At 38.3% G+C, this 24,728-nt stretch overlaps 1 protein-coding gene and 1 non-coding gene across 4 annotated transcripts in view; both read right to left on the reverse strand.

The window, feature by feature from the left end:
* FGF14 (fibroblast growth factor 14) overlaps nt 1-24,728 on the reverse strand; it is a 621,870-nt gene that overhangs the window by 22,600 nt on the left and 574,542 nt on the right. The window lies entirely within an intron of this gene.
* LOC118884479 lies at nt 15,143-15,343 on the reverse strand. Its single transcript, XR_005017310.1, has one exon. It is a non-coding gene; the product is annotated as a small nucleolar RNA SNORA73 family (small nucleolar RNA).

The raw sequence follows: 24,728 nt of genomic DNA on the forward strand, positions 1-24,728 counted from the left end.
GGAAAGACCACCCTGGCTAAAGTGCGAAGAATGGAAAAGAGAGCCAGTCTGGATACAAGAATGCTGGTCTGTCCTACTGCAATACCAGGCAAGACTTTGGCAGTGGAGTGGCGTGGAGAGAAAAGGGCAGACTGAGGAAATATTTAGGAGGTCAAATAGTCAGTACCCTGTGATTGTACCTGGCAGCTAAGGCAGAGGGAGTGTCAAGCAAAGTGTGTAGGTTTTTTGCTTGTGGAACTGGATGACATTTGGTGTGTGTTTATTGCTGTTTTTGAAAGGTCACATACTGCAGTTCCATATTCTTGGGCAAAATAAAGCTTACATGTATAACATAAGTGTACATAGTACTTTCTGTCCTTTTATAGAACATTATTTCAAATATTTAGAGGGTAATTTTCCACAATGTTTTATTTAAATTGTTTCCCTTAAGTAGTGTGTGTGTGTGTGTGTGTGTGTGTGTGTGTGTGTGTGTTTTCAAGAGTTTCAATTTCCTTTTAGTAGAGGGGATCAATATTACATTAGCAATCACAATACGGAGCTTCCCATGCTGTGCTGAAGACATAAGAGGCAGAGTCTAGAAGAGGGAATAGCTATTCCTGCTCTGGAGAAGGGGACAAGCTTTTGAAACATGATGTTATTTAGCTATAGGTTTTTTTTTTTTTTTTTAACATCTTTATTGGAGTATAACTGCTTTTGAAAGGTGAATCGGAGTTTGTGAAGGTGAAGAAGAAAGAGAAAAAACATCCCACTTGGAAGGAAAAGAACTGCCTTCTAGAAATTACGAGAAGCCCCTTGAGGTAGGAGTCTTGGGCCAGTGTGGCTGGAAGCTAAGGTCCGTGTGGTGACGTGAAGCTGGGATACAGCGAACTGTGCTGGCCGTGCCGTGGGGTTGTGACTTTCTCATCAGCAAAGATGAGCCCCAGAGATTTTCAAGAAAGCGGATGAGGTGCTGAAACTGTGTTTCAAAAGATAACCGGGGACTTCCCTGGCCGTCACTGGTTAAGACTTCGCCTTCCAATGCGGGGGGTGCGGGTTGGATCCCTGGTCAGAGAGCTAAGATCCCACATGCCTCGCAGCCAAAAAGACCAAAACGTGAAACAGGAGCAATATTGTAACAAATTCCATAAAGACGTTGACAATGGTCCATGTCAAAAAAATCAAAATAAATAGAAAAAATAAAAAGAGAACCTATCATATGATCTAGCAATCACGTTCCTTGCTATCTACCCAAATGAGGTGAAATCTGCATCCTCAGAGAGACCTGCATAGACTTTATTTGTAATTTCCAACTATTGGGAGCAACCAAGGTGGCTTTCAATAGACGAATGTAGAGACAAACTGTGGTAAATCCACACAGTGGGATATTATTCAGTGATAAAAAGAAATTATCAAGCCATGGGTTATCTTAAATGCATATTACTAAGTAAAAGAAGCCAATCTGAAAAGCCTGCAGAGTGTATGATTCCAACTCTGCGACATTCCTGAAAAGGCAGAATTATGGAGTGAGTAAAAAGATCAGTGGCTTGCAGGGGCTGTAGGGGGAGGAATGAATAGGTGGAGGACAGAGGCCTCTGAAGGCAGTGAAATTATCTGTATGATTCTGTAGTGGTACATGTCGTTGTATATGTCCTACATTTGTCAATATCCATAGCATGCACAACACAAAGAGTAAATACTAATGTAAACTATGGACTTTAGTTAGTAACCAGCAAAGTTACAGAGGCACATTTCTAATGAAATCTGTGATTAAAGAATGGACAATTAAAGAGAAAAGTAGAAATCTGAAGCGTTTGCTTTTGCCTAACCACAAACAACATTTGAAAAATAGATTTATAGCATGTTTATCTTCTCAATGTTCTCATGCACTGCTAATCAGAGAAGTAAACATAAGATAGTTAGAATCTGATGTAAATAAATTTTAAAAATATTTAATATAAACTTTAATCAGTTATATAAGGTACAGAAGGAGAGCAGTAAAAAAGCCAAACAAGCCTTATTATAATGAGTGATGATAAAATCAGCACTTATAAGAATAACTAAAAATACTTGCTAAAGTCAGTCTCTGTATCATTTCAGAATGTGTGCAGCTACAAGGAGCAAAGAACAGACTATCTAAATTGCAGTGGCTTAAATATTAGAATTTGAACTTCTCTCTCATCTGAAAAGTCTGTAAGGGTTTGTGCTTCCAGCTTTGGATCAGTGCCTCTGATTTCACCAAGAAAATATACATATATATATTTTTTCTCTCTCTCTCTCCTTTCTGCCATCTTGAATGTATGTGTTGGCGATTTTCTCTCACAAAATATTGCTATAGATCCAACCATCACATTTTCATAGAATAGAATCCCAATTAATGTGGAAGAGGGTGGGGGGATAAAAGGGCTGTCTCTATTTTTTGAGGAAGGAAATATTTTCTCAGAAGCTCCTTAACAGAGCTTATTATTTATTTCATTGGTCAGAATAAGGGCATATACCCACACCTAGAATAATTGCTGGTTAAGTAAAATGGGGCTGCTATGATGGGTCTAAAATTTAAGCCTTAAATCAAGCATTATTAACTTCCCTGATTAGAGCATATGGCCCACTCAAATAAAAGGGGGATTTTGTTAGCAAGGAAGAAGAAATTACTTTGGAATTGATTAACATTAAACTAAACTTTTTCTTTCTCTTGCAATATTTTAAATATATGAAGAATACATATTTAATGGCATGATTTCACTATGTCTAACCCAATTTTAAACATGATGTGCAAATGCAACTCAGTAATACCTTATATTGTGTATGTGCAAATACACACACACACACCATACATTACATATTTGCACATATATAATATATGGTATTATACATATGCCTATAATTTAAACTGTGATAAAAGGGGACCTTAATTCCATTTTATTTCTCCCTTCTCAGCTTAAAATATTGCTTTTGTTCCCTTCAGTTCTGTGGTTTGCAAATTTTTATTATTGTTGATAAGTTAATTAAAAAAATTCTTACTAGTGGTTTAAAGGATGCTAATTCCTAAGACATTCGGTGCAATTTGACAACATGAATCACTCTTTCTGGATACTATACTTAGTTCTACTCACATAAAAGATACAAAAAGGAAGAATTCTATTATAAAGTTAAAAATCAGAACAACTCATACACTGCCACAAAACTTTTAACAAGTCTCGCTCACTGAAAGAAATGAAACATATTTTCATGGTTGAAAGTTATGGCCATGAACTTACTATTTGCTATTGATTGAATATTTTGCTCCCCTCCCCCAAATTCCTATGTTGAAATCTGATCCCCAATGCGACCATATTTGGAGGTGGGGCCTTTAGGAAGTAATTAAATCATGAGGGTGGAGCCTTCATGAATGGGATTAATGCCCTTACAGGGAGAGGACAGAGACCTAGCTCACTCTCTTTCTGCCATTTGAAGAGAAGGCAACAGTCTGCAACCCAGAGTAGGGCTTTCACCAGAACCCTATCCTGCTGGCACCCTGACCTTGGACTTCCAGCTTCCAGAACTCTGAGAAATAAATTTCTGTTGTTTATAAGCCACCCAGTCTATGGTACTTTGTTACAGTAGCCAGAATTAAGACACTACACTATTTGAGAAATCTCTCTACACAGGTGAATCCTGGTGGCATATGTTATTTCAAATAATATCTAAATCAGTAGAAGTTGGTTATGTGGCATTTGTTTAACAATAGAAATACTCATTTACTCACTCACCCTTACAAACAGTTCCTGGGTACATTCTTTCAAAATAACTTTAATTAGTACATTGGTATTAAAAGGATTTTCTTTTTCCCAGTAATTTTCAGAAGATAATGCCATTATATAATACACAGAGGTCATCAGGATAGCAGATACTAATAAACTAAGAAGTTAGAGACCTAACTTAGATTATCCAAATTAGGAGTTGGCCAACTATTTTCTGTAAAGGGCAGAATAGTAAATATTTTTGGCTCTGTGGTCCATACGGTCTCTGCAGAAGTACTCAACTCCCTTCCAGCGTAAAAGTTGTCATAGACAACACTTAAATGAATAGGTGTGGCTTGTGTTCCAAGAAAATTTTATTTATGGACACTGAAATTTGAATTTTATATAATTTCATGTATCACAAAATATTATTCTTTTGATTTTTACAACCATTTAAAAATTTAGAAACTATTCTTGGCTCTTAGGCTGTACAAAAACAGAGAGGGAGGCCATAGTTTGCCAGCTCCTCATTCAGGTATTTCAATCAGGAGCACCTAATTTGTCAGTAATTTGGGTTTGGACGGCATGTGGGAGTCCATGCGTACCTGTAATTTTCTAGGACAGGGAGAAGCTTGCCCTTCCCTCCTCTCCACTCCTGCCGCCCCAATAGAATCTGGAGATGCTTGGGAAAAACAAACGTGTGTCAATATCACTCTGAGCAAACAAGACCAGTACCTACACCTCTCCCCAATTTTTGCAGGTGATGACTAGACATTGCAAAGCCAAAGCTATGAACTATATTTGGATTATTTTCTGATACTTGCTTTTCTTTTCTACATCTCTCCAAGCTCCTGCCATTAACCAGGAGTTGACCTCAAATGAGTGCTGCAGAGAGAATGTGAGCCCTGTCCCAGTAAATAATTTAGGAAATGCTAAAGGCAGCCAATAGGGGGATATGCAAATATAGATGTTTCACATCACTCTGTGGCAGAGTAATCAAAAAAATAAAAAATTGAAAATATTTCAAGTAAAGGGTGGACTTCAGGTCAAATCAAATATCTGTTACTAAAAAAAAAACCAAAAACACAAATTCAGTGAGGTTTCCCCTGCACTGTTCAACTTGGATGTCATAATTAGTGGACAATTATTTCACTCTAATTGGCTTATGCAGACACAGGGCAAGTTATGACAGCTTCCACTGCATCCAGTCTCCTCCCCGTACCTCACCTCCTGCTACTCTCACCTCCTTCACCCCTGCCAGCCACACCGGCTTCCCCGATTTTCTTCATTCATGTCAGAGACTCTCATACATTAGGGTCTCAGCTCCGGTTATTTTCTGCCTGGAATGATCTTCCCCAGATACCTGGATGGCTCTCTCTCTACATTCTTCAAGTCTTTGCTCAAATTTCACCTCAAATCGCCCTGCTCGGACCACTCCATTTAACGCTGCAACCCACTTAGCGCTTCTGCAGCACACCCCAAGCTCTTTCCATGCTCTTTGTTCCTTTTCCTCTCTTTAGACTTTTTGCTTATTTTCTACCAGAATGTAACCTCCGTGAGGGATAGGACCTTTGTTTTATTCCCAAGTATGTAGATGAGTTCCTGGCACATAGTAAGAGCTCAATAAACATCCTCCAACCATCAGGCAGGGAGCACGGCCAGGAGACCTATATTTGGAGAACCTAACAGTATGGTGACTCTACACCCCCGTGTCTGAAGCAATCCTGTTTCTTTGCCTTTTATACCAGCTAGGTAACTTTTACTCTCTTTTTTTTTTTTTTTTTAAAGCTCATTTTTTTTTTTAATATTATCATTTTAACATTTAATGATGTATTTATTTATTTATTTTTGACTGTGTTGGGTCTTCGTTTCTGTGCTAGGGCTTTCTCTAGTTGTGGCAAGCGGGGGCCACTCTTCATCGCGGTGCGCGGGCCTCTCACCATCGCGGCCTCTCTTGCCGCGGAGCACATGCTCCAGACGCGCAGGCTCAGCAGCTGTGGCTCACGGGCCCAGCCGCTCCGCGGCATGTGGGATCCTCCCAGACCAGGGCTCGAACCCGCGTCCCCTGCACCGGCAGGCAGACTCCCAACCACTGCGCCACCAGGGGAGCCCTAACTTTTACTCTTAAAACTGCCTCAGTTTGCCCATTGACAGATGAATGGATAAAGAAGATGTGGTATATATACACAACGGAAGACTATTCAGCCATAAAAAAAGAACAAAATAATGCCACTTGCAGCAACATGGATGGACCTAGAGATTATCATACTAAGTGAATTAAGTCAGACAGAGAAAGACAAATACCCTATGATATCACTTATATGTGGAACCTAAAATACGACACAGATGAACTTATTTACAAAACAGAAATAGACCCAGGCATAGAAAACAAACTTATGGTTACCAAAGGGGAAGGGCGGAGGGACAAATTAGGAATTTGGGGTTAGCAGATACAAACTACTATATATAAAAGAGATAAACAAAAAGGTCCTACTGTATATACCATATAGCATAGGGAGCTATATTCAATATCCCGTAATAAACCATAATGGAAAAGAATATGAAAAAGAATATATATATATATATATATATATATATATACACACACATATACACACGCATATATATATATTCCCTGCGCTGAAGCGCCTAGGGACCCAGGTCCTCGCTCAGGCTCCCAGGCTGGCAGGGGCTAGTCCAGGATGCTGCCTCCTGGAGGCTCAGCATTCCAGGGCAGATGGCTGGTGACACGGGCCAATCTGAACACATGTGCCTCCTCCTGCCTCAAGGTAATTATGTATCAGGTAAAATAAGTAGAGAAGAACCGTCTTCTTTGTTGCTGAAATTTCTGCCCAAAGGGTATCTTTCCCTGCTGTCCTCTCTTTTTCCGTGTTTTTAATGCTTTTACACCATATAATTAGAGTACAGCTTTATTCTAATGATAAAAAATAGGTTGTCATTTTTGCAAAAATAATCTGACATTGCCTATAATTTCCATTCTGTAAATGGAGAAACTGAAAATCCAAAATGCCACTGATAATGGTGAAGAGAATGACGATAGTGCTTAAACCTGGAGAAAAATCAAGCACCAATTCTCCTCATTTAACTGTAAACCAGAGTTAAAATACTAAGTGGAATACACTTCCCAAGATAAATGGAAGTTAAATGAAATATCTTTCTGTTTAAGTAGTTAGGCAGAAGATATTATATATGCCAGATCAACCTGGTTGGAATAAAACAAAGAAATAGATATCAAAGTCTACACATGTAAACCTAGACAAATACTGTAGAATCATTACTATCTATAACATAGAAAACATAAAAATGTCTGGAAAACATAAAAATTGCAACATAAATGGTTGAAATTATTTCTGAATTTTGTGCACAAAGAATGCAGAAGAGACATTATAGTAATATTAGGAATAGCTAAAGTTATCTATATTTTCTCATATAGATGGACAAGATAAGAATAAAATGAGACAATAATTCTCACTCCACACTCCCCACCCTCTTAACCCTCATATATTCCCTTCTAGCTAGCTTTCTTTATGTCTGTCAATTGCCTCTTAAACTTTACCTTAAAAAGGAAGAATCAAAACAGTTGGCTAAAAATGATTAAATGAAGCCTTCAACTTTCAAGGAATTCAGAAAAGTTGGGCCAATCTAATCTTAAACTGGGGAGAGAATTGAAGATTCTGCCTGATGAGTGCTCTCCATATGCACACAAGCTGTCAAATCTTAACAGGTGATAGACAATTAGGCAAATTAGTCACATAGTTTAGTCATAGTTTGCAATTGGAAGGTAAGTCTGAGTGGCACCATCAGGAGGGAATTAAATCGCATGTCCCTCTTCCAATTCTGATTTGCAAATGAGAGTTTAGGTCCACATCATTCTTAGACTGGGGTGGTTATAAGTGTGTATGCTTATACATAACCCCATGTCATTTTCAAGAATGCCTTCTATAGTTTTAAAGTGGGAGTTGTTTAATTAATGGAGAAATACCTAATTTTAAACATAGGCTGCCTAATTTTAAACATAGGGGTAAACCTTTACAGATAAGTAATGCACGAACTTTTACTGCGTGAGAATTGTAAAAGTTATCAGAGCAGTTCTTACCAATTGTATATAAAAACATATGCAATTGCACAGAGACACTGTTTTATTTTGAAATCACAGCAGGCTTATTTTTCTGGGAAGGGAGGTTTCGATTCAGGCTGTTATCTCTTCTTCCAAGAGTATAAAAACAATAAAAACACCCATCCTTCAAAGAAAGACTTACTTCTTCCAAAGGCAATCTCTTCTCATGAACTTAGATGCAAGATAAAAATGGATTCAGACTAATTCATGCCACAGAAAAACCTTTCCTCATGTTTTAATATAAATACATTTTATAAGACAATGTTTTTCTTGTTTATAGAGGTGGATAAAAATTAAAATCATTTTATAAGACAATGTTTTACTGGTTTATAGAGGTGGATAAAAATTAAAATCATTTGTATGTAGGAACCCAAGCTTAATTACTGTAGTCTTTTTCTGCATGAGGTTAATTGATTTTGTCAGTGCGACAGCTATCCTGCGCTCTAGAAACATCCTTTACAACAGTTTGAGAAAAGAAGCAAATAGTATAATCTACATATTTTAATTAAAAAATTGGCACTATCCTATGCTAAGATTTTCTGTTAAAAATGATTAAACATCAAAGTAGAAAAAATCAAGTTAATATATAAAGGATGTAGAACACATTAAATATTACTTGAATTCATAGTGTTGTAAAAAGCTGAGTTAATTTTAAATGTTATAAAAAGACATTTACTAAGATAGTTTTATTTTTATAAATTTATTTTATTTATTTATTTTTGGCTGCATTGGGTCTTTGTTGCTGCGCACAGGCTTTCTCTAGTTGCAGCGAGCAGGGGCTACTCTTCGTTGCAGTGCGCAGGCTTCTCATTGCAGTGGCTTCTCTTGTTGTGGAGCACGAGCTCTAGGCACACGGGCTTCAGTAGTTGTGGCATGCGGGCTCAGTAGTTGTGGCACACGGGCTTAGCTGCTCCACGGCATGTGGGATCTTCCCGGACCAGGGCTTGAACCCATGTGCCCTGCATTGGCAGGTGGGTTCTTAACCACTGCGCCACCAGGGAAGCCCTAAGATGGTTTTTAAAATAACAGTGAAGTCTGATGTTTAATTGAAAGGTTTTTAGCGGAGTTATTATTCTAACATTTACAAATATTTTATTTCTTAAATCTAAACTACGAAAGCGAAACCGAATCTGGTGTTCAATATTAATTTCGTAGGGTTTTATCTAAACCGACTCTTTGAACACAGTCTGAACATCTTCTGGGCTGTTCTTTGGTATCTAGAGAATCTGTTTGTCATATTTTTAAATCACCAAATGGAGCTTAAAATCCTCCAGCCTTTTGTTTTATTTTGTTTTTACAAAACAGAGCTCTCTTTCTCATATTTTCAGTAGTGTTTTATTTGGGGGGGGGGGCAGTGGGCATGTGAGGAGCAGAATTGAAACAGCTAAAGAATTCTAAAAATTCAGACTTGCATTTATTAAGAAGGAAATTCACCCTAAATACAAACTGAGAATATGCAACAGCTCAGTTTTAAATGTCCTCGGCAGACTACTGGATCATTTAGAAACAGGTCTGAGTCCGCCTGAAATGGTGCCTTTGCCTTCTTCCTCACCTTGAATGAACAGCAACGCAACGAGGTGGCCACAGAGGACGCCCTTAGTTTATCTGTACCCTGACTCAAGATAAAGGTCACCCTCTAGTGGGGTTGACACGTATTTCAATCTCAATCCCCACTCCTGGAAAAGTGTCACTCACCATGCATTTGAGTTGCGAAACGATTCACTTTGAAAATCTAATGCAAGTCCAGATTCAGCGAGTTTTATCTGGGTGTCAAGGATGACGAGGAAAAGATTATTGTACTTCGCCCTAAGAAACTGGCCCCCATCTGAGATTAAGAAATTGAAAGTCCCACTAAGCCTATTAATGCCATGTTGAAGTTACTCGTGAATAAGTCTTAAAATGGCTTTAAGTGACAATAGGAAAATGGATAGTCTTGTCACTATTTTAAAAATGGGGAATGAAAAAACCCTCATTTCCCTTAAGTACCACAACTTTACAACATCTGGATTCCTTCTATAACCATCATATGTAACATAATATGACTGCTTATATTATAGGCAACCGATGGATTCACTGGGAAGTATGCAATGAGAAAAATAGGAGCAGCTTGAAGAAATTAAATATAGACTCAATGATATTCTTACTCTGTGTTCAACACTTTCCTCGGGCCAAGTCCTTTTCGTACATTAGCTTAGTTTCAGAAAACAATAGAAAATAATATGAAGGATAACTATGAGGTATGAATTATTGTTGTTTTTATATTACAGGCAAGGAAGCTTAGAGCAGCAGTCCTCAAACTTCGGCATGCATCAGAATCATCCAGAAAGCTAGTTAATACATCAGTCTGGGGATGGCGCGGGAGAGAATTTGCATTTCTAACAAGTTCCCGGGTGACACTGATGCTTCTTGCCTGGGGACCACACTGAAAATCACTGCACCGAGTTAAAATGCATATGTGGCTTTTGCAGTGGAAATTCCTTCAGCATAGACAGGATGAGTGCACAGTAGGAGCTTAATATATTTTAGTTTTCTGCCCTTGCAGAGCATAAAGACATAGTAACAATAGATACATAGTAACCGTAAAGACAGTAACTAAATAATTTCAGGGGCTTTAAACACTTTCTCCCACTTCTGGATCTACTTGCAGAACTTTCTAGGTCCTTATGTGACTGGCAAGAAGCCGGGGGAGGAGGGGCGGCGGTTAGTGAAAGTATGCAATGCCCCACAGGAACATAGATATTGGACCCTGAGTGTAGCTCAACGGTCCTCAGAATTCAGTGTGCATCCTTACCTGGGCCCCGCGGATTTGGATGCGGTATCTGCTTTAAGCGCCCAGATGATTCTGATGCAGGCGGTATTCCAACATGCTTCGAGAAACTCTGACTTACAGGTTTTTTGTCTGTTTGTTTTTTGGCCGTGCCACATGGAGCACGCGGGATCTTAGTTTCCCGACCAGGGATCGAATCTGTGCCCCCTGCAATGGAAGCACGGAGTCCTAACCACTGGACTGCCAGAGAATTCCCAGGACTTACAGGTTTAACAGACATCTGGTTGCTTCTGACATGAGAAAAACAGTAACAATGGCAATAACCACAAAAATGCCTTTTCTCTAAGGGCTGCAATTTTGAGCCACATCTTGGTTCAAGCTGCCTGACCAGTGACTGCTTTAGGAGTCAAGCGAGAAACAGAGCTACGTGCAAAAGTGTGCAGATCTCTGCTGGGCATTGGTCATTTGACTACTCCAGACCCGGGGAGAATCTCAACAGAGGCAAGAGGCAGGGACCCACCTGGCTCCCCTCCCCCCCCAACACCTCCCCATCCCAGCCGCAGCCACGTGGGCACCGCCTAGGATCGAAGATGGCCAGTCAGACACTCTCACGTGGGGGTCTGAATCTACAGGGAATGAAGCACATACTCAGTGTATTAGGGAGCCTGGTCAAGTAGAGATGGCAGTAGTGAATAAGAGCAGGTGATGATCGAGGCCGCTAAGGACCATAAGGACAGCAGAGGGTAGTAAATGGGCAGCAGAAATGGCACCAGTTCCACATCAGATGCAGACCGCTTCTGGCTGGGCTGCGCTTCGCTTGGCTCCCATCAAAGCCTGGTTATCCTACATTCTTCTAGATCCTCTGAGCGCCCACCACACTGCTGATACATTTCTATAATGCTTAACCTCTGATCTCTAGGTTGGAGAGGCAGGTTTACATCACCTATTTCAATTTTACATAGGATCTTTCTACCTGTGTTACTGTTGGGGAAATAGTTTAATTTTTTGGTCTCAGTGTGCTCAGCTGTGAAGTTAAGAGGAAGGACCCAGTGATCTTTAAGGCACCTCCCAGTCCTCATGATTTCATCCTATCCAGACTTAGAATAGATGCCCTCGGGTGGGAGCTACTACCGTGGAGGAAAGAGGACCAGATTTATTATCTGGCTCTTTTCTGCAGAAGTAGAAATGGAATTTAGATAAATGAGAGCATCAGTCTGGAAGCTTCAGACACTGCTCCCATTTCTACTTATAAGCTAAACTTAGTGGCAGCTAAATAACCTAATAAATTCCTAAGAGGAAAAAGGATTTCCCAGCTGACGGGGAAACCTCACATCTTTTCATCTGATACCAACCCCTGAGCCTACCAAAAATAAGGGTGATTCCAATGGTTCTTTTCGCACAGACTACAGCACTAGCAACTACGGGGAAATCTACTTTTTTTAGTCAAGGTAGGTTAACAAAGTGTCCTTAAATGAAACTATTTTTGACAGAGATAAATCTGAGTGAAATATGAACCAGTACTCAGAATGAAAGGCAAAACTCTTCCAACTAAATTGTTTGGAACCATTTAGTTCCCGGGAAATAAAACTATCTACTTGGGGCTTACTTTATGTTCACTGCTTCTTGTCTAGCCTGTATCCTGTATTAAAAAGCCCTTTCTTTAAGACCTCAGGTTGTCAGGTGACTTAATATTCATCCTATGAACACCTATTGTCAAATGTTGCCTATTCACATAATTTTCAGAGTCACAAAGACTGTCACAGGGAGAATTAAACTGCTAACAAAATCTATAAAAAGTAAGCAAAAGTGCACTTTTGGTTTACCAACAGCCAAAATGGCTTTCCAACAGTCCTTGCAGCCTTCTGAGCTCCTTTTTGGAATGAAGCCTAGGAAGGATGGGTGGGTAGAAGGAAAGATGGAAGGAGGGAAGGAAGGAAGTAGACAGGCTGGTTGATGGCACTAGTAAGCTAAGAAGGATCTATTAGCTTCTGGACTGTAGAAACTATGTGAGGAAAAATAAATCTCACATGGCACCCGTCCCAGGTCTCAACATAATAAGTGTTCAATAAATATTTGTTGAATAAATGAAAAATAAAAAAATAAAATAAAATGGCTTTCCAATGATTCAGGTGCTCAAAGCACTCACTTGGTTCCCTTGATCAAAAGCCATCAAGATATGGAAGCAACCTAAGTGCCCATCAACAGACCAATGGATAGAGAAGATGTGGAATATATACACAATGGAATATTACTCAACCATAAAAAGAATGCAATTCTGCCATTTGCAGCAACATGGATGGAGCTAGAGAGTATTATGAAATGTCAGACAGAGAAAGACAAATACTCTATCTTATCACTTATATGTGGAATCCAGAAAATAAACAGGTGTTTATAACAAAATAGAACAGACTCACAGATATAAGAGAACAGACTAGTGGTTACCAGTAGGGAGAGGGGTGAGATGGGGATATGGGGTTAAAAGACACAAATTACTAGATGTAAAATGAATAAGCAACAAGGATATATTGTACAGCACAGGGGAATATAGCCATTATTTTGTAATAACTTTTTATGAAGTATAATCTATAAAAATATTGAATTACTATGTTGTACATCTGAAACTAATATAATGCTGTACATCAACCATACTTCAATAAAGAAATATATGAACAAAAGTCACCAGTGGCTCCCCACAACTTAAAGTGTAAAATTTAAATTTCTTTTAACATGTGATATGATGAAATTGCCATAACCAATCATCTTATCCATCATGCATTCATTCTAATAATGGGTAGCTAATGAGCATCTCTTGTGTGCTAATTTACCAGTAATATTATTTTTCTTTAATTCCTTCTATCCTACTTCATACTCCAGCACATGACATTTTCTCATTGCTGTGTTTCCCTCCACCTGAAACATCCTCTCATTCTTTTTATCTTCAACATTACAATTCTTCTTCTTCTTTTAATTAATTAATTAATTAATTTATTTTTGGCTTCATTGGGTCTTCGTTGCTGCGCGCGTGCTTTCTCTAGCTGCGGCGAGCAGGGGCTACTCTTTGTTGCTGTGCACGGGAGTCTCATTGCAGTGGCTTCTCTTGCTGTGGAGTGTGGGCTGTTGGCTCACGGGCTTCAATAGTTGTGGCACGCGGGCTCAGTAGTTGTGGCTCGTGGGCTCTAGAGAGCAGGCTTTGTAGTGGTGGCGCACAGGCTTAGTTGCTCCACGGCATGTGGGATCTTCCCGGACCAGGGCTCAAACCCGTGTCCCCTGCATTGGCAGGCGGATTCTTAACCACTGCGCCACCAGGGAAGCCCAGCATTACAATTCTTCAAGCCTCAGATCCTGCTACCTACTCCATGGAGCCCTTTACAATGTCCCAACTGTGAGAAACAATTCTCTGTGTGTTTCCCTGATGATGTTCTTATAACTGTATTACAATAATACTGCCCATGTTCTGAGTTGTGTCATGTTTACTACTATATATGTTTTATCTATAAATCTGAATTACAAAGAAAATATCTGGTGCTTGCAAACTGTTACTTGCAAAATTGACTTAGTTACTAGGTATCTTGAAAAATCATTTCCATTGAGGTTAACTAAGGCAGAATTATATAAACTATCCCTATAACCTCTTTTGTAATTTCTCTGTATCCTAATTCCCTTGTGGCCTTATCTCTGATTTTTCATCTTCTACTAAAATAATGCTGGTATTGGAATTATAAATCCAATTCCTAAAATTAATTTAAGAAAAGTTATGACTGATATCTATGAAAGTAAATATGACGTATTATACTCGTTGTTAAAAAGAAACACTAAAAATCAGGGTCACAGAAAACCAAGACCAGACCACTCCTCTTTTTGTTCAAGACAATTGCTTGAACAAACTTTAGAACCGCCTTTGAAAAGTCTAATAACAATAAATAGCAAGTGACAATATTATGTTCCATTTAATTTAGTATTTTAATGATATGAATTCCTAGTTTCCAACTATTAAATTTTGAAGGTTACCTGGGAAAAAAATTGAAATCCAACAAGTACTGAGTGCAAAGGCCTCCTTGTACTTGTTCATCCATTGCAAGGACTTTCCACCACAGGGTCTTTGCATTTGCTCTTTTTTCTGCTAGGAATGCTCTTCCCTTCATATCCACAAGACCCATCTGTCCGTCACTTGTCTCTGCTCAAATATCCCCTTATTAGAGACACTCTCAGAATCACCTTTTATAAAATAGACCCCTCTCCTCTCACCTAACATGCCCTATCTTGCTCACATCGCTTTATTTTCTCTTGCCAATACCCACTATTTTTTGTTTATTTGTTTATTAACTGTCTCCTTCCACTAGAACTGAAGCTTCAAGAGAGTAGTGACTTTGATTTATTCACTGGTATCCTCCCCACCTAGAACAGTCCTTAGCATAAAATAAGCATTCAAGGAGGAGTTTTAGAATAAATTAAAAAGTATTTTTTTTTTTTTGAATGAAAAGGACAAAAAAGAATTAGATTCATACATAACAATCTTATTTCACTTTTCAATTCTGGTTTACTAGATGTCTCACTGCATGGTTTGTCTCCTCAGTCATTGTCCACAGGACTCTGAGAAGCTGTAGGAATATGCAGGCGCGGACGAGGCCCAGCTTCATCTCCAACGTTGTGGAAAGGGACTGTACATCATGGGGCAGAGCCCTATGCTCCCCTACGCCACCAGGACAGAGCCCGGGGAGTGACCTCCCGGGGTATCCACGTTGGAAAAAAAGTATTTTTAAAAGAAATTTTGAAGTCAGCATGCTTGATACTTTGTATAATTATTGTCTTGAAAGATAAAAGAATAGTATTAATTCACAGAAGCCCCTTATTAAGAATTTAGGCTTTAGATAAAATTCTAATATAGTAATCCTGCTTTTTAGAACAAAATATAAATTAGGTACATTCCTTTTCCAATACTATTTATTAACAAAGGTTATAAAGCCAAAGGCCTTAAATTAGGGACATTTGTTTTATGAAAACAACAAAATGATGCTGTGTGATTCTGTGTTTGATATATATTAAAAATAATTTTTGACTCAAATAATATATTTTGTGAATCTTCAGATAAATAACAGATCATGTAGAGGACACCATAAACAAAACTCCCCACTGTAATTTACATAACATTTAAAAATGAAGAAAAACAAGATAATGACATATGGAAAGCTTTTCTAGCTAGTTGAAAAACTCCAAAGAAAATGTCATACCATAATCTAGGTTGTACTTTGGGGTATTTGAAAGTCCACAGTGACTAGTGTCTGTCACTTGGCCAGCCAGGGGAGAGATCAAAGCTTGGAACCCACCTGACCATGGGGTCCCTCTATCAAGAAGAGCTCTTTTAGCTTTCTGAGCCCTGCAGGAAGGCCATTGGCAGACACATGCTCATTTAGGCTTCTTAGACAAGTTCACAGCAATGAAAACCGCTCTATTCCTTGCTGACAGCAAAGGGATAAGCAAATATTCAGTTCACAACCCAAAGGCTTAAAATCACAATGAAAAGCTCCCATCTCTGGGGAAATAAGCCAACAGGGGAGTCACAGAGAGAGAAACTGGCGGCGAGTTAGAACTGGGGAGAAACCAGCTAACCAGTCCTTTTATTTCTGCTTATCTCAGTTGACATTCTGAACACAAATAGGATGTACTGATGATCTGTGTAGGACAAAATACCAGGTACTGTATTGTACTATAGGTCGTTCCATAGCAAGAAGACTTGAATAAAGCTGATGAAGCCAAATTCAAATGGTAGGGCCATTTTGTCTGATTCCTAATTGCACTCTTAAACATGTTTGAAAGGGTCTATAGAGATGTGTGCTCACCTGAAAGAGGGTTAAGTTACAGATGGCCGCATTAAATCTCATACAGTAAAGCAATATTTTGAAATAGCATGTCCTAATATGAAATCAGTGATATTTGCCTTCAGCTGGGTAAACTTTTCAGTGTACTCTTCTAACTCCATTGTGGAAAACCCAGACTTTCAGATTGAATTTGTGATTCTATCCAATAAACTCACCAATTTATTATACCAAAATAGCTTTTGTTAGGAGCACTACACTGAAGTAAATTCAGGTATCATTGCCCTTTTTTCACTCCATATGCTTTAAGCTATCCATTGAAAGACTAACAAGAAATATAACCTTAAGTAACACATGTAAATATAACACCAATTCACGCCTACTGTATAGCACAGGGAACTCTGCTCAATATTCTGTAATAACCTAAATGGGAAAAGAATTTGAAAAAGAATAGATACATTCAGAATATAACTGAATCACTTTGCTATACACCTGAAACTAACAAAACATTGTTAATAACTATACTCCAATATAAAATTAAAATTAAAATTAAAAAATATATGAATATAATACCAATTCAGCCAGCTGTTGTTCACCTGTGTGATTATACAATATGGGTGAAGAAATTAAAAAATGACAAAACCAAAAGAGCTGGCCCATCATGCACTGTTGTAAATGCTCCCCTAGTAAAATGGAGAGAACCACAGTGCAGTCAACGTAATTTTAACACTTTTCTTTACACTTCAATACCTATACACTTTCTATACACTTAAATACCTGTTGGGAACCCGAAATGTGCCAGTTTTCTTTGAACTCCAAGGTATTAGCAATTGTCACATTTCATTTTCCCAAATCTGTATCATGTCAAACCCTGCCTCCTGCCTTGTCATATTTTTCTTCTTGCCCCAAGGAATACTGTCACACTAGTCAAGGAGCTGTATTTTGGCAGGCTGCTGACACAGCCGGGGGGAATATCTTTTAGTGCTGCACCAAACACACACCTCAACTCCAGCCTCTAGCTTTCCTTCCCATCGTGAACAGGTCAGGGGCTATCTTTTGGACTACCAACTGCCAGTTCCCCTCTCATCAAAAAGAAAGTCAAATGTAGGGCACTGAGTATGTTGGAAGTTTGTAAGAGGCACAGAACTAAGAGCATTTGGTCTAGTGAGTTTGGTGGGGTTGGAATTTGAGAGAGTAGCGGGGAAATGGAAGGCACAGCACAGGGGCCTGTAATTACAGTTATAACACATTATTTTACCTGTGACAAAATAAAAGACTCATAAAATTCCCCCAGTCAATTGTACCCAGAATTGGTAAGGCCAGCAGAAAGGCAGGAAGAGCCTTCTAGATCACTGATTTGTAGAAAAAGGTTAGTTGACTCAGCTGTACTGAATGTACCAGTATTAATATGGAATCTGCCCAAACTATTTGGATTTAACAGTATTTTAAGAGCCTAGTTCTTCTTTCCCTAGGCAGTTATAAAACTTTAGTTATAATATTTAGACTGGGATGGTAAAGAAGCTTTGTGTATAAAGACGATAGATGTGGATTTGATACTATATCTATGCACTCCCGTTTCCTCTCTAGTTTTAATTTGGGGTAAAGGTACTCAATGTCCCAAAGCAGTGGAAGACTAAGATGGCAGGGCTAGGAGAGGTCTGTCTCATGGGAAATAGTGCTTCATCATTGACCGTGCTTAGAAGGATAATTCAAAGCAGTCAATTTCAGTTGGTTTCATTATTATTACTTCTTAATTCTCTACAGACAGTGCACTGTCCCGCCGCTGGAACCCAGGGACCTCTCCCACGGGCTGCACCCCCCTCCCCTAGTGGGTCTCTAAGCTGTCTCTCCGCTTCAGTTCTCTAATCTGCATGCGACAAATTGAGGACCTGCTCCCACCACCGCACAGAACTGTGAACATCACATGCGATAATGGGGGAGAGAGTGTGGAACTGTCAAGCAAATTGCAGCAGTTAAGCTCTTGATTATCTCAAGGTGTGGAGCAGAGAGAATATGATGGGAAACAGAAACTCAATGGTGAGCTCCTAACCCCATCTTTGCTCCAGGTGTAGAATGGTCTTCCACCCCACAAGTGAGTAACAATGAAATGAGATTGACTAGCTTGAAAGCCAGCTTCTTCCTTCTCCCTCTCCCTGTTTATTCCAAAGCGGAGTCTCTCAACGTGGGCACGACTGACATTTCGACCAGATAATCATTTGCCGGGGGATGGGGTGCTGTCCTCTGTAATGCAGGATGTTTACCAGCATCCCTGGCTTCCCGTGAGATGCCACCAGCACCCTCTCCTCAAACTGTGACAAACAGAAGCATCTCCAAACACTGCCTGGGGGGCAAAATCACGCCAGGTAACTAACTGCTCTAAAGTAATGTCACTATTTGGGAACAAGATGGGCAAAAGGTGGAGGTCATGAAGTAAAGGAAGCCAGCAAATTTTCAAAGCATTTAATTATTTTCACATAATTTCAAATTTATTTTTCTAAGATAACTGATTCTACCTTTTTAAAAAAATTTCATTCTTTTTTATGGCTGAGTAGTATTCTGTTGTATATATATATATATATATAATTTATTTTAATTTTGGCTGCACTGGGTCTTCGTTGCTGTGAGTGGGCTTCTCATTGCTGTGGCTTCTCTTGTTGCAGAGCACGAGCTCTACACTCGTAGTTGTGGTAAGTGGGCTCAGTAGTTGTGGCGTACGGGCTTAGTTGCTCGGCGGCAAGTGGGATCTTCCCAGACCAGGGCTCAAACCCGTGTCCCCTGCATTGACAGGCGGGTTCTTAACCACTGTGCCACCAGGGAAGCCCTGATTCTACATTTTTAAACTGCTTATATGGAGTTCAATTTGACTGTGAATGAGAATTAACATTAAAAAAATTTTTTTACTGGAGTATAGTTGATTTACAATGTCGTGGTAGTTTCTGCTGTACAGCAAAGTAAGTCAGTTATACATATACATATATCCATTCTTTTTTAGATTCTATTCCCATATAGGTCATTACAGAGTATTGAGTAGAGTTCCCTGTGCTATACAGTAGGTTTTTATTAGTCATCTATTTTATATACAGTAGTGTGTATAACTCAATCTCAATCTCCCAATTTATCCCTCCCCCCACTTTCCCCTTTGGTAACCATAAGTTTGTTTTCTACATCTGTGACTCAATCTTTGTTTTGTAAATAACATTTTAATAAACTACAAAGTGATAGTGGTAACACGGTGTTCAATATAATCCCTCACAGACAGTAACTTCCCTCACCTGGGTTCTCCATGTATCTGCCATAAAGCGATGTTTCATGCGCACAGTATATAATTGGCATTTTGTGAGCCCAAAGCTCTCATGGTTCCATTTCGGATTGGTTCATCCATCCTACAACCTGTATGTGAGAGTAGTAGCAAAGGATGGCTTCGGTCGGTATAACTAAACAGTTGACTACATGATATTACTCTGCTTCTGGCACTTGTATCCCTTCTCCTAAGTCTATTCTTTTCCCTCCTTGCTTCATATTTCAGTTGTAGGATATCTGAGTTAATGAAATTTGAATTGACTACTAAGATACTCTTACAAAAAGAAAAAAAGAGAGAAATTACTTTAAAATCTCCGGTATATGCCAATTAAGTGCAGAATCTTCCTTGGTCAAAGCTATAAATCCCTGAAGCCTCTAAATGGCAAGATCCAACAACTGACAATGTCGGTCAGGGGACCTCTGCCACAGGTCAGAATAACGGTAATAAAATGATGCTTTGCTGTCGACCCTCCAATTGTGCTAGAAGGCAAGGTCGGCTTCCATTAACACCTGCAGGTCAACTGCCTGATTAGGTGAAAGTTTCAGACTTGCTCTGAGTTAAACATTTCCACTCTTCCCCTGAAGAATCTCTGTTTGCTGAGTAAATATTCCACCCTACAGATTCCCAAGCTGTAGAAATGAAGATCACATCGGTGGATCAGCATTTAAAACAAAATCTTGTTGTGTATATATATAGAAGGCTTTTATTTCTTGAATAAATCTATGGAGATTATATTTCCCCAAAATCATGAGGCTCAGTAATTGAAAAAAAACAGGTTTCAATAGTCATTGATCCTGATCTTTTTTTTTAATAACCAGAAGCTGTACTAGCTGGCATAGTACATTTCAAGTGTAAGATATTCAATATGGGTAAGAAATACCAATATTAAAAGAAAAGTGCAAGAAGTCCACCAAGCCAAGGTGGTACATGTATGTTTCTTGATGGTGTTCATGGGAGCAGACTGGTGCCTTGCTGCTGTGGGCAGGTGAGTGACATGCATCCTTTTTTTTTTAATTGAAGTATAGTTGGTTTAAAATGTTGTGTTAGTTTCAGGTGTATAGCAAAGTGATTCAGTCATACATATATACATATATATTCTTTTTCAGATTCTTTTCCATTATGGTTTATTGCAAGATACTGACTATAGTTCCCTGTGCTATACAGTAGGTCCTTGTTGTTTATTTTATATATAGTAGTTTGTATCTACTATTCCCAAGCTTCTAATCTAATTCTCCCCTCCCCTTTCCCCTTTGGTAACCACAAGTTTGTTTTCTATGTCTGTGAGTCTGTTTCTGTTTTGTAAATAAGTTCATTCATATCATTTTTTAAGATTCCACATATAAGGGATATCATGTGGTATTTGTCTTTGTCTGACTTATTTTACTTAGTATGATAACCTCTGGGTCCATCCTTGTTGCTGCAAATAGCATTATTTCATTCTTTTTTTATGGCTGAGTAATATTCCGTTGTGTATATGTACCACATCTTCTTTATCTATTCATCTGTTGATGGACACTTAGGTTGCTTCCATGTCTTGGCTATTGCAAACAGTGCTAACATTGAGGTACAGACATGCATCCTTTTCTTTCTCTCTTCCTTTCTTCCAGTGTTTCCATGAGCCTGAAACCATATTAGGTGCTCACATACAGCCTGAATAAGTCACTCCCCCTACCCTTTAGGATTTCACAGACTGTGGGAGAAACAGTTATATAACAGACTTTTGCAACATGTTGTTAGGGATATTATGACAGAAGTAAGCAAAAGATGCAATACATAGAAGATCTGCCCGGGGGCGGTTTAGGAAGAGTGCTGAACGACATCCAAAGCTGCAGAGAAGTCAAGTAATAACGAGCACTGTACTGGGCTCACAGTCTCCCCAAATTCACATCCACTTGGAACTTCACGTTGTGCCTTGACTTGGAAGCAGAGTCTTTGCAGATGTAATTAGTCAAGTTAAATTTAGGTCATCCTGGATTAGGGTGAGCCCTAAATACAATGACTGACATCCTTATAAGAAAGGGCACATGAAGACATATGCACCCACGGAGGGGAGAAGACCATGTGAAGATAGAGGCAGAGATTGGGCTGCGGAATCCACAAGCCAAGGAATACGAAGGATTGCAGGCCACCAGCAGAAGCTAGGAGAGAGTCAGGGAACAGATCTGTCCTCAGAGCCTCCAGAAAGAACCAACCATGTGGACACATGGATTTCAGATTTCTGCTTCCAGAACTGTGAGGGACTAAATTCCTGTTGTTTTAAGCCACCCAGTTTGTGATCATATTTTACAGCACCTTAAGGAAACTAATACAAGGACTAAGATGAACTTTCTCTCTAGTGATCCTATAGAGAAATATTCTGAATTAAAAGCAGAATTTTCCCATATTATACATGACAGTCCTTACTTTACTAAACTAGAAACACAATTTATCACTCTCCTGGAATTATTGTCTGTTTGTCCTCAATTTATATCGACAGAAGGTAAAATAAGAGCTCTCCTCAAGTAGCCTAAACTATTGCCGGCCTTCACTTCTCCCTTTGTTCCAAAAATTTTCCTAGCACCTATGTGATGATGAATTAATATAGACTATGATTAATATGTATAAGGAAGCAGCCTGTTGTATCGTATGGAGCCATGGTTTGACACCATCACTACATTTGAGAATCACCTGGGGAGCTGTTTTAAATACCGATGCTGGAAGGCTGGTCCCTGGAGATTCTGATTTAATTAGTCTGGTGTGATACTAGGTCACACTTTTTTTAAAAGTCTCCTCAGAGTTTCAAAAATGCAGCCTGGCTTGAAAACCACCAATACAGAGCAAGGCTTTCCTAGAAGCTGATATGCTGCAGCAAAGGATGTTAAATGACCTCCTGAAGGTACTAAACTGAAAATACAAATAAAATCCAAGAATAAGCTCTAAATTTGTGTTTATGCCTTACCAAATCTCTGTTATAAACTCATACAATATTTTACCCCAATATGATTTCAATAGAAACTGGGGAAATTAAAAAAAAAAAAAAAGGAATGTGACCTGAATCAGAGAGATAGCAATATCATTGATGTGGGGACAGTTGGGGGTAAACGGAGTGGTCCTCCCAGAGTAGCAGAAATAAGGGGGTGGAAATTTAAAAACAGTAATAAAACCATTATGGCCATGCTACCCTTTTGGGACAAACCTCCCCAGAAAAAGCAACTAAACAGAAGAGAAAAACGGTCACTTTTGTTACCAAATGTGTTCTTCTAGAAATGACTTATATTGACTCTTTTACATTTTTAAGTGTGGATTTAAATTTAAGTATCTTGTTACACAAATGAGATACTTTTGAATACAAAATTGAATACAAAAATGACAACCTATAATATCTTTCTCATTTTCCTCTTTGATGCCCACATTTATATCTTAGTGTTTATACAATTTAGAGGAAAGCACTGTTGTTTCTAAATTGGACGTCAAAGGAAACCATAAAAGTCAACAACATGTAGACATCTTGGTGTGAGCAGCGAAGTCCCTAACTGCACATATGATAAAATATCTGTTATTTTTAGAATCATACATCCTAAAAAATCATTTTACTCCGAAAAGAGTGAATCAAGCATTAAAAATGTGCTGAATATCCACGTGAAATATTAGGAAGAAAATGTTTTAGAAAAGTATATTTATATAGAGGTTTTTATTTCTCTGAATTTTCCTACATTCATGATGACAGAATAACTTATGAATGGTTGAATCTGACCATAACTTTTGTCCAAACCATTTGCTAGGGACTAATCGGTGTTGACACATTCAGAATAAGTGATGTTAGTAATTTCCCCATCTTTGCTATGTATTTGTATCTCTATCTTGTCACAGTACATGTTATTCAAACACTATGAAAGTACTCCAATATTTTAACTGGAATATTAACTAGTGTTTATAAGTGGGATTTATTAAGACAACTATTTGAATAATACATGACAGTTTAAATATTATCTGATTACTAATAAAGTAAATATTATATTAAAAATATTAGCCTGAAATACTGTTAGTCCTATTCCCTAACCTCAGAGCTGTGAGTAGCTAAATTATTAATTATACAAAACATAACCCTCTAATTATTTTCTTGTAGGATATGTCTGTAACTATAAGAAAAAAATGTAAGTCACATATTGATAAGTAATTACTATGAAATTTCACAGTCAAAAATACTAAGTAAGAAGCTTAAAATAACTGAAATGACTTAATTTAGTGGCTAGATATTAAATCTGATGTTTTAAAAACTTTTTTGTTGATTTGAAGAACACGGATAGAACATACTACATTTCTAAACAACCCAGTCGATAGTATCAAAAGATATAGTCCAGTGTGCCAGGAACATTATTTGGAATCAAATAATGATACAGAAACAACTATCAAGGAACTTACTGGGGAAATATGTAAGAAATACAGTAAGAAATAGACACAGATTTAAAACTACTTGAAAATTAAAACAGTGCATCAAATGTATTTTCAAACTGCCAATATGATACTTGTTGGGTCTATGGAATTTCAGGAGATGATTAAAAGTGCATAAATATCTCAACACATCTATAGTGAATAAGGATGTTTTGGTACAAATCAGCATGAATCTTCATGTTGAAAGACTCAAGTCTCTACAGGCTTAACTTTAGCAGGTAATATATTTCACTCACATATATAGTGCATTAGCATTCTATCTCTATAGGCACAATGAACAAAGAGGGTTTAAAAAAGCCTTGGCAAATACACTGAGGCTAATAAGACACATGATGAAAGGTTAATTTAGCATGTTGCAAGGCTTTAATTATTTAATGTGATAAATGTCCCTTTTTTTCAAGTATTGACCTGAAAGAAAAGATTTCTTCTCATTAGGGGTTGGCTAACAATCAACATAAAAGCATTAGTAGACAATTATCATTTATGTAAGTCTATTCATGCTACCAGAATGAAAACTTTGTACATGACATAGAGAACTTCATTGAAATTATACTGACTCAGAATTGTGGACTTTAGACAAATA

This window comes from Balaenoptera musculus, chromosome 18 (assembly GCF_009873245.2).
Source record: "Balaenoptera musculus isolate JJ_BM4_2016_0621 chromosome 18, mBalMus1.pri.v3, whole genome shotgun sequence".
Lineage (NCBI taxonomy): Eukaryota > Metazoa > Chordata > Mammalia > Artiodactyla > Balaenopteridae > Balaenoptera > Balaenoptera musculus.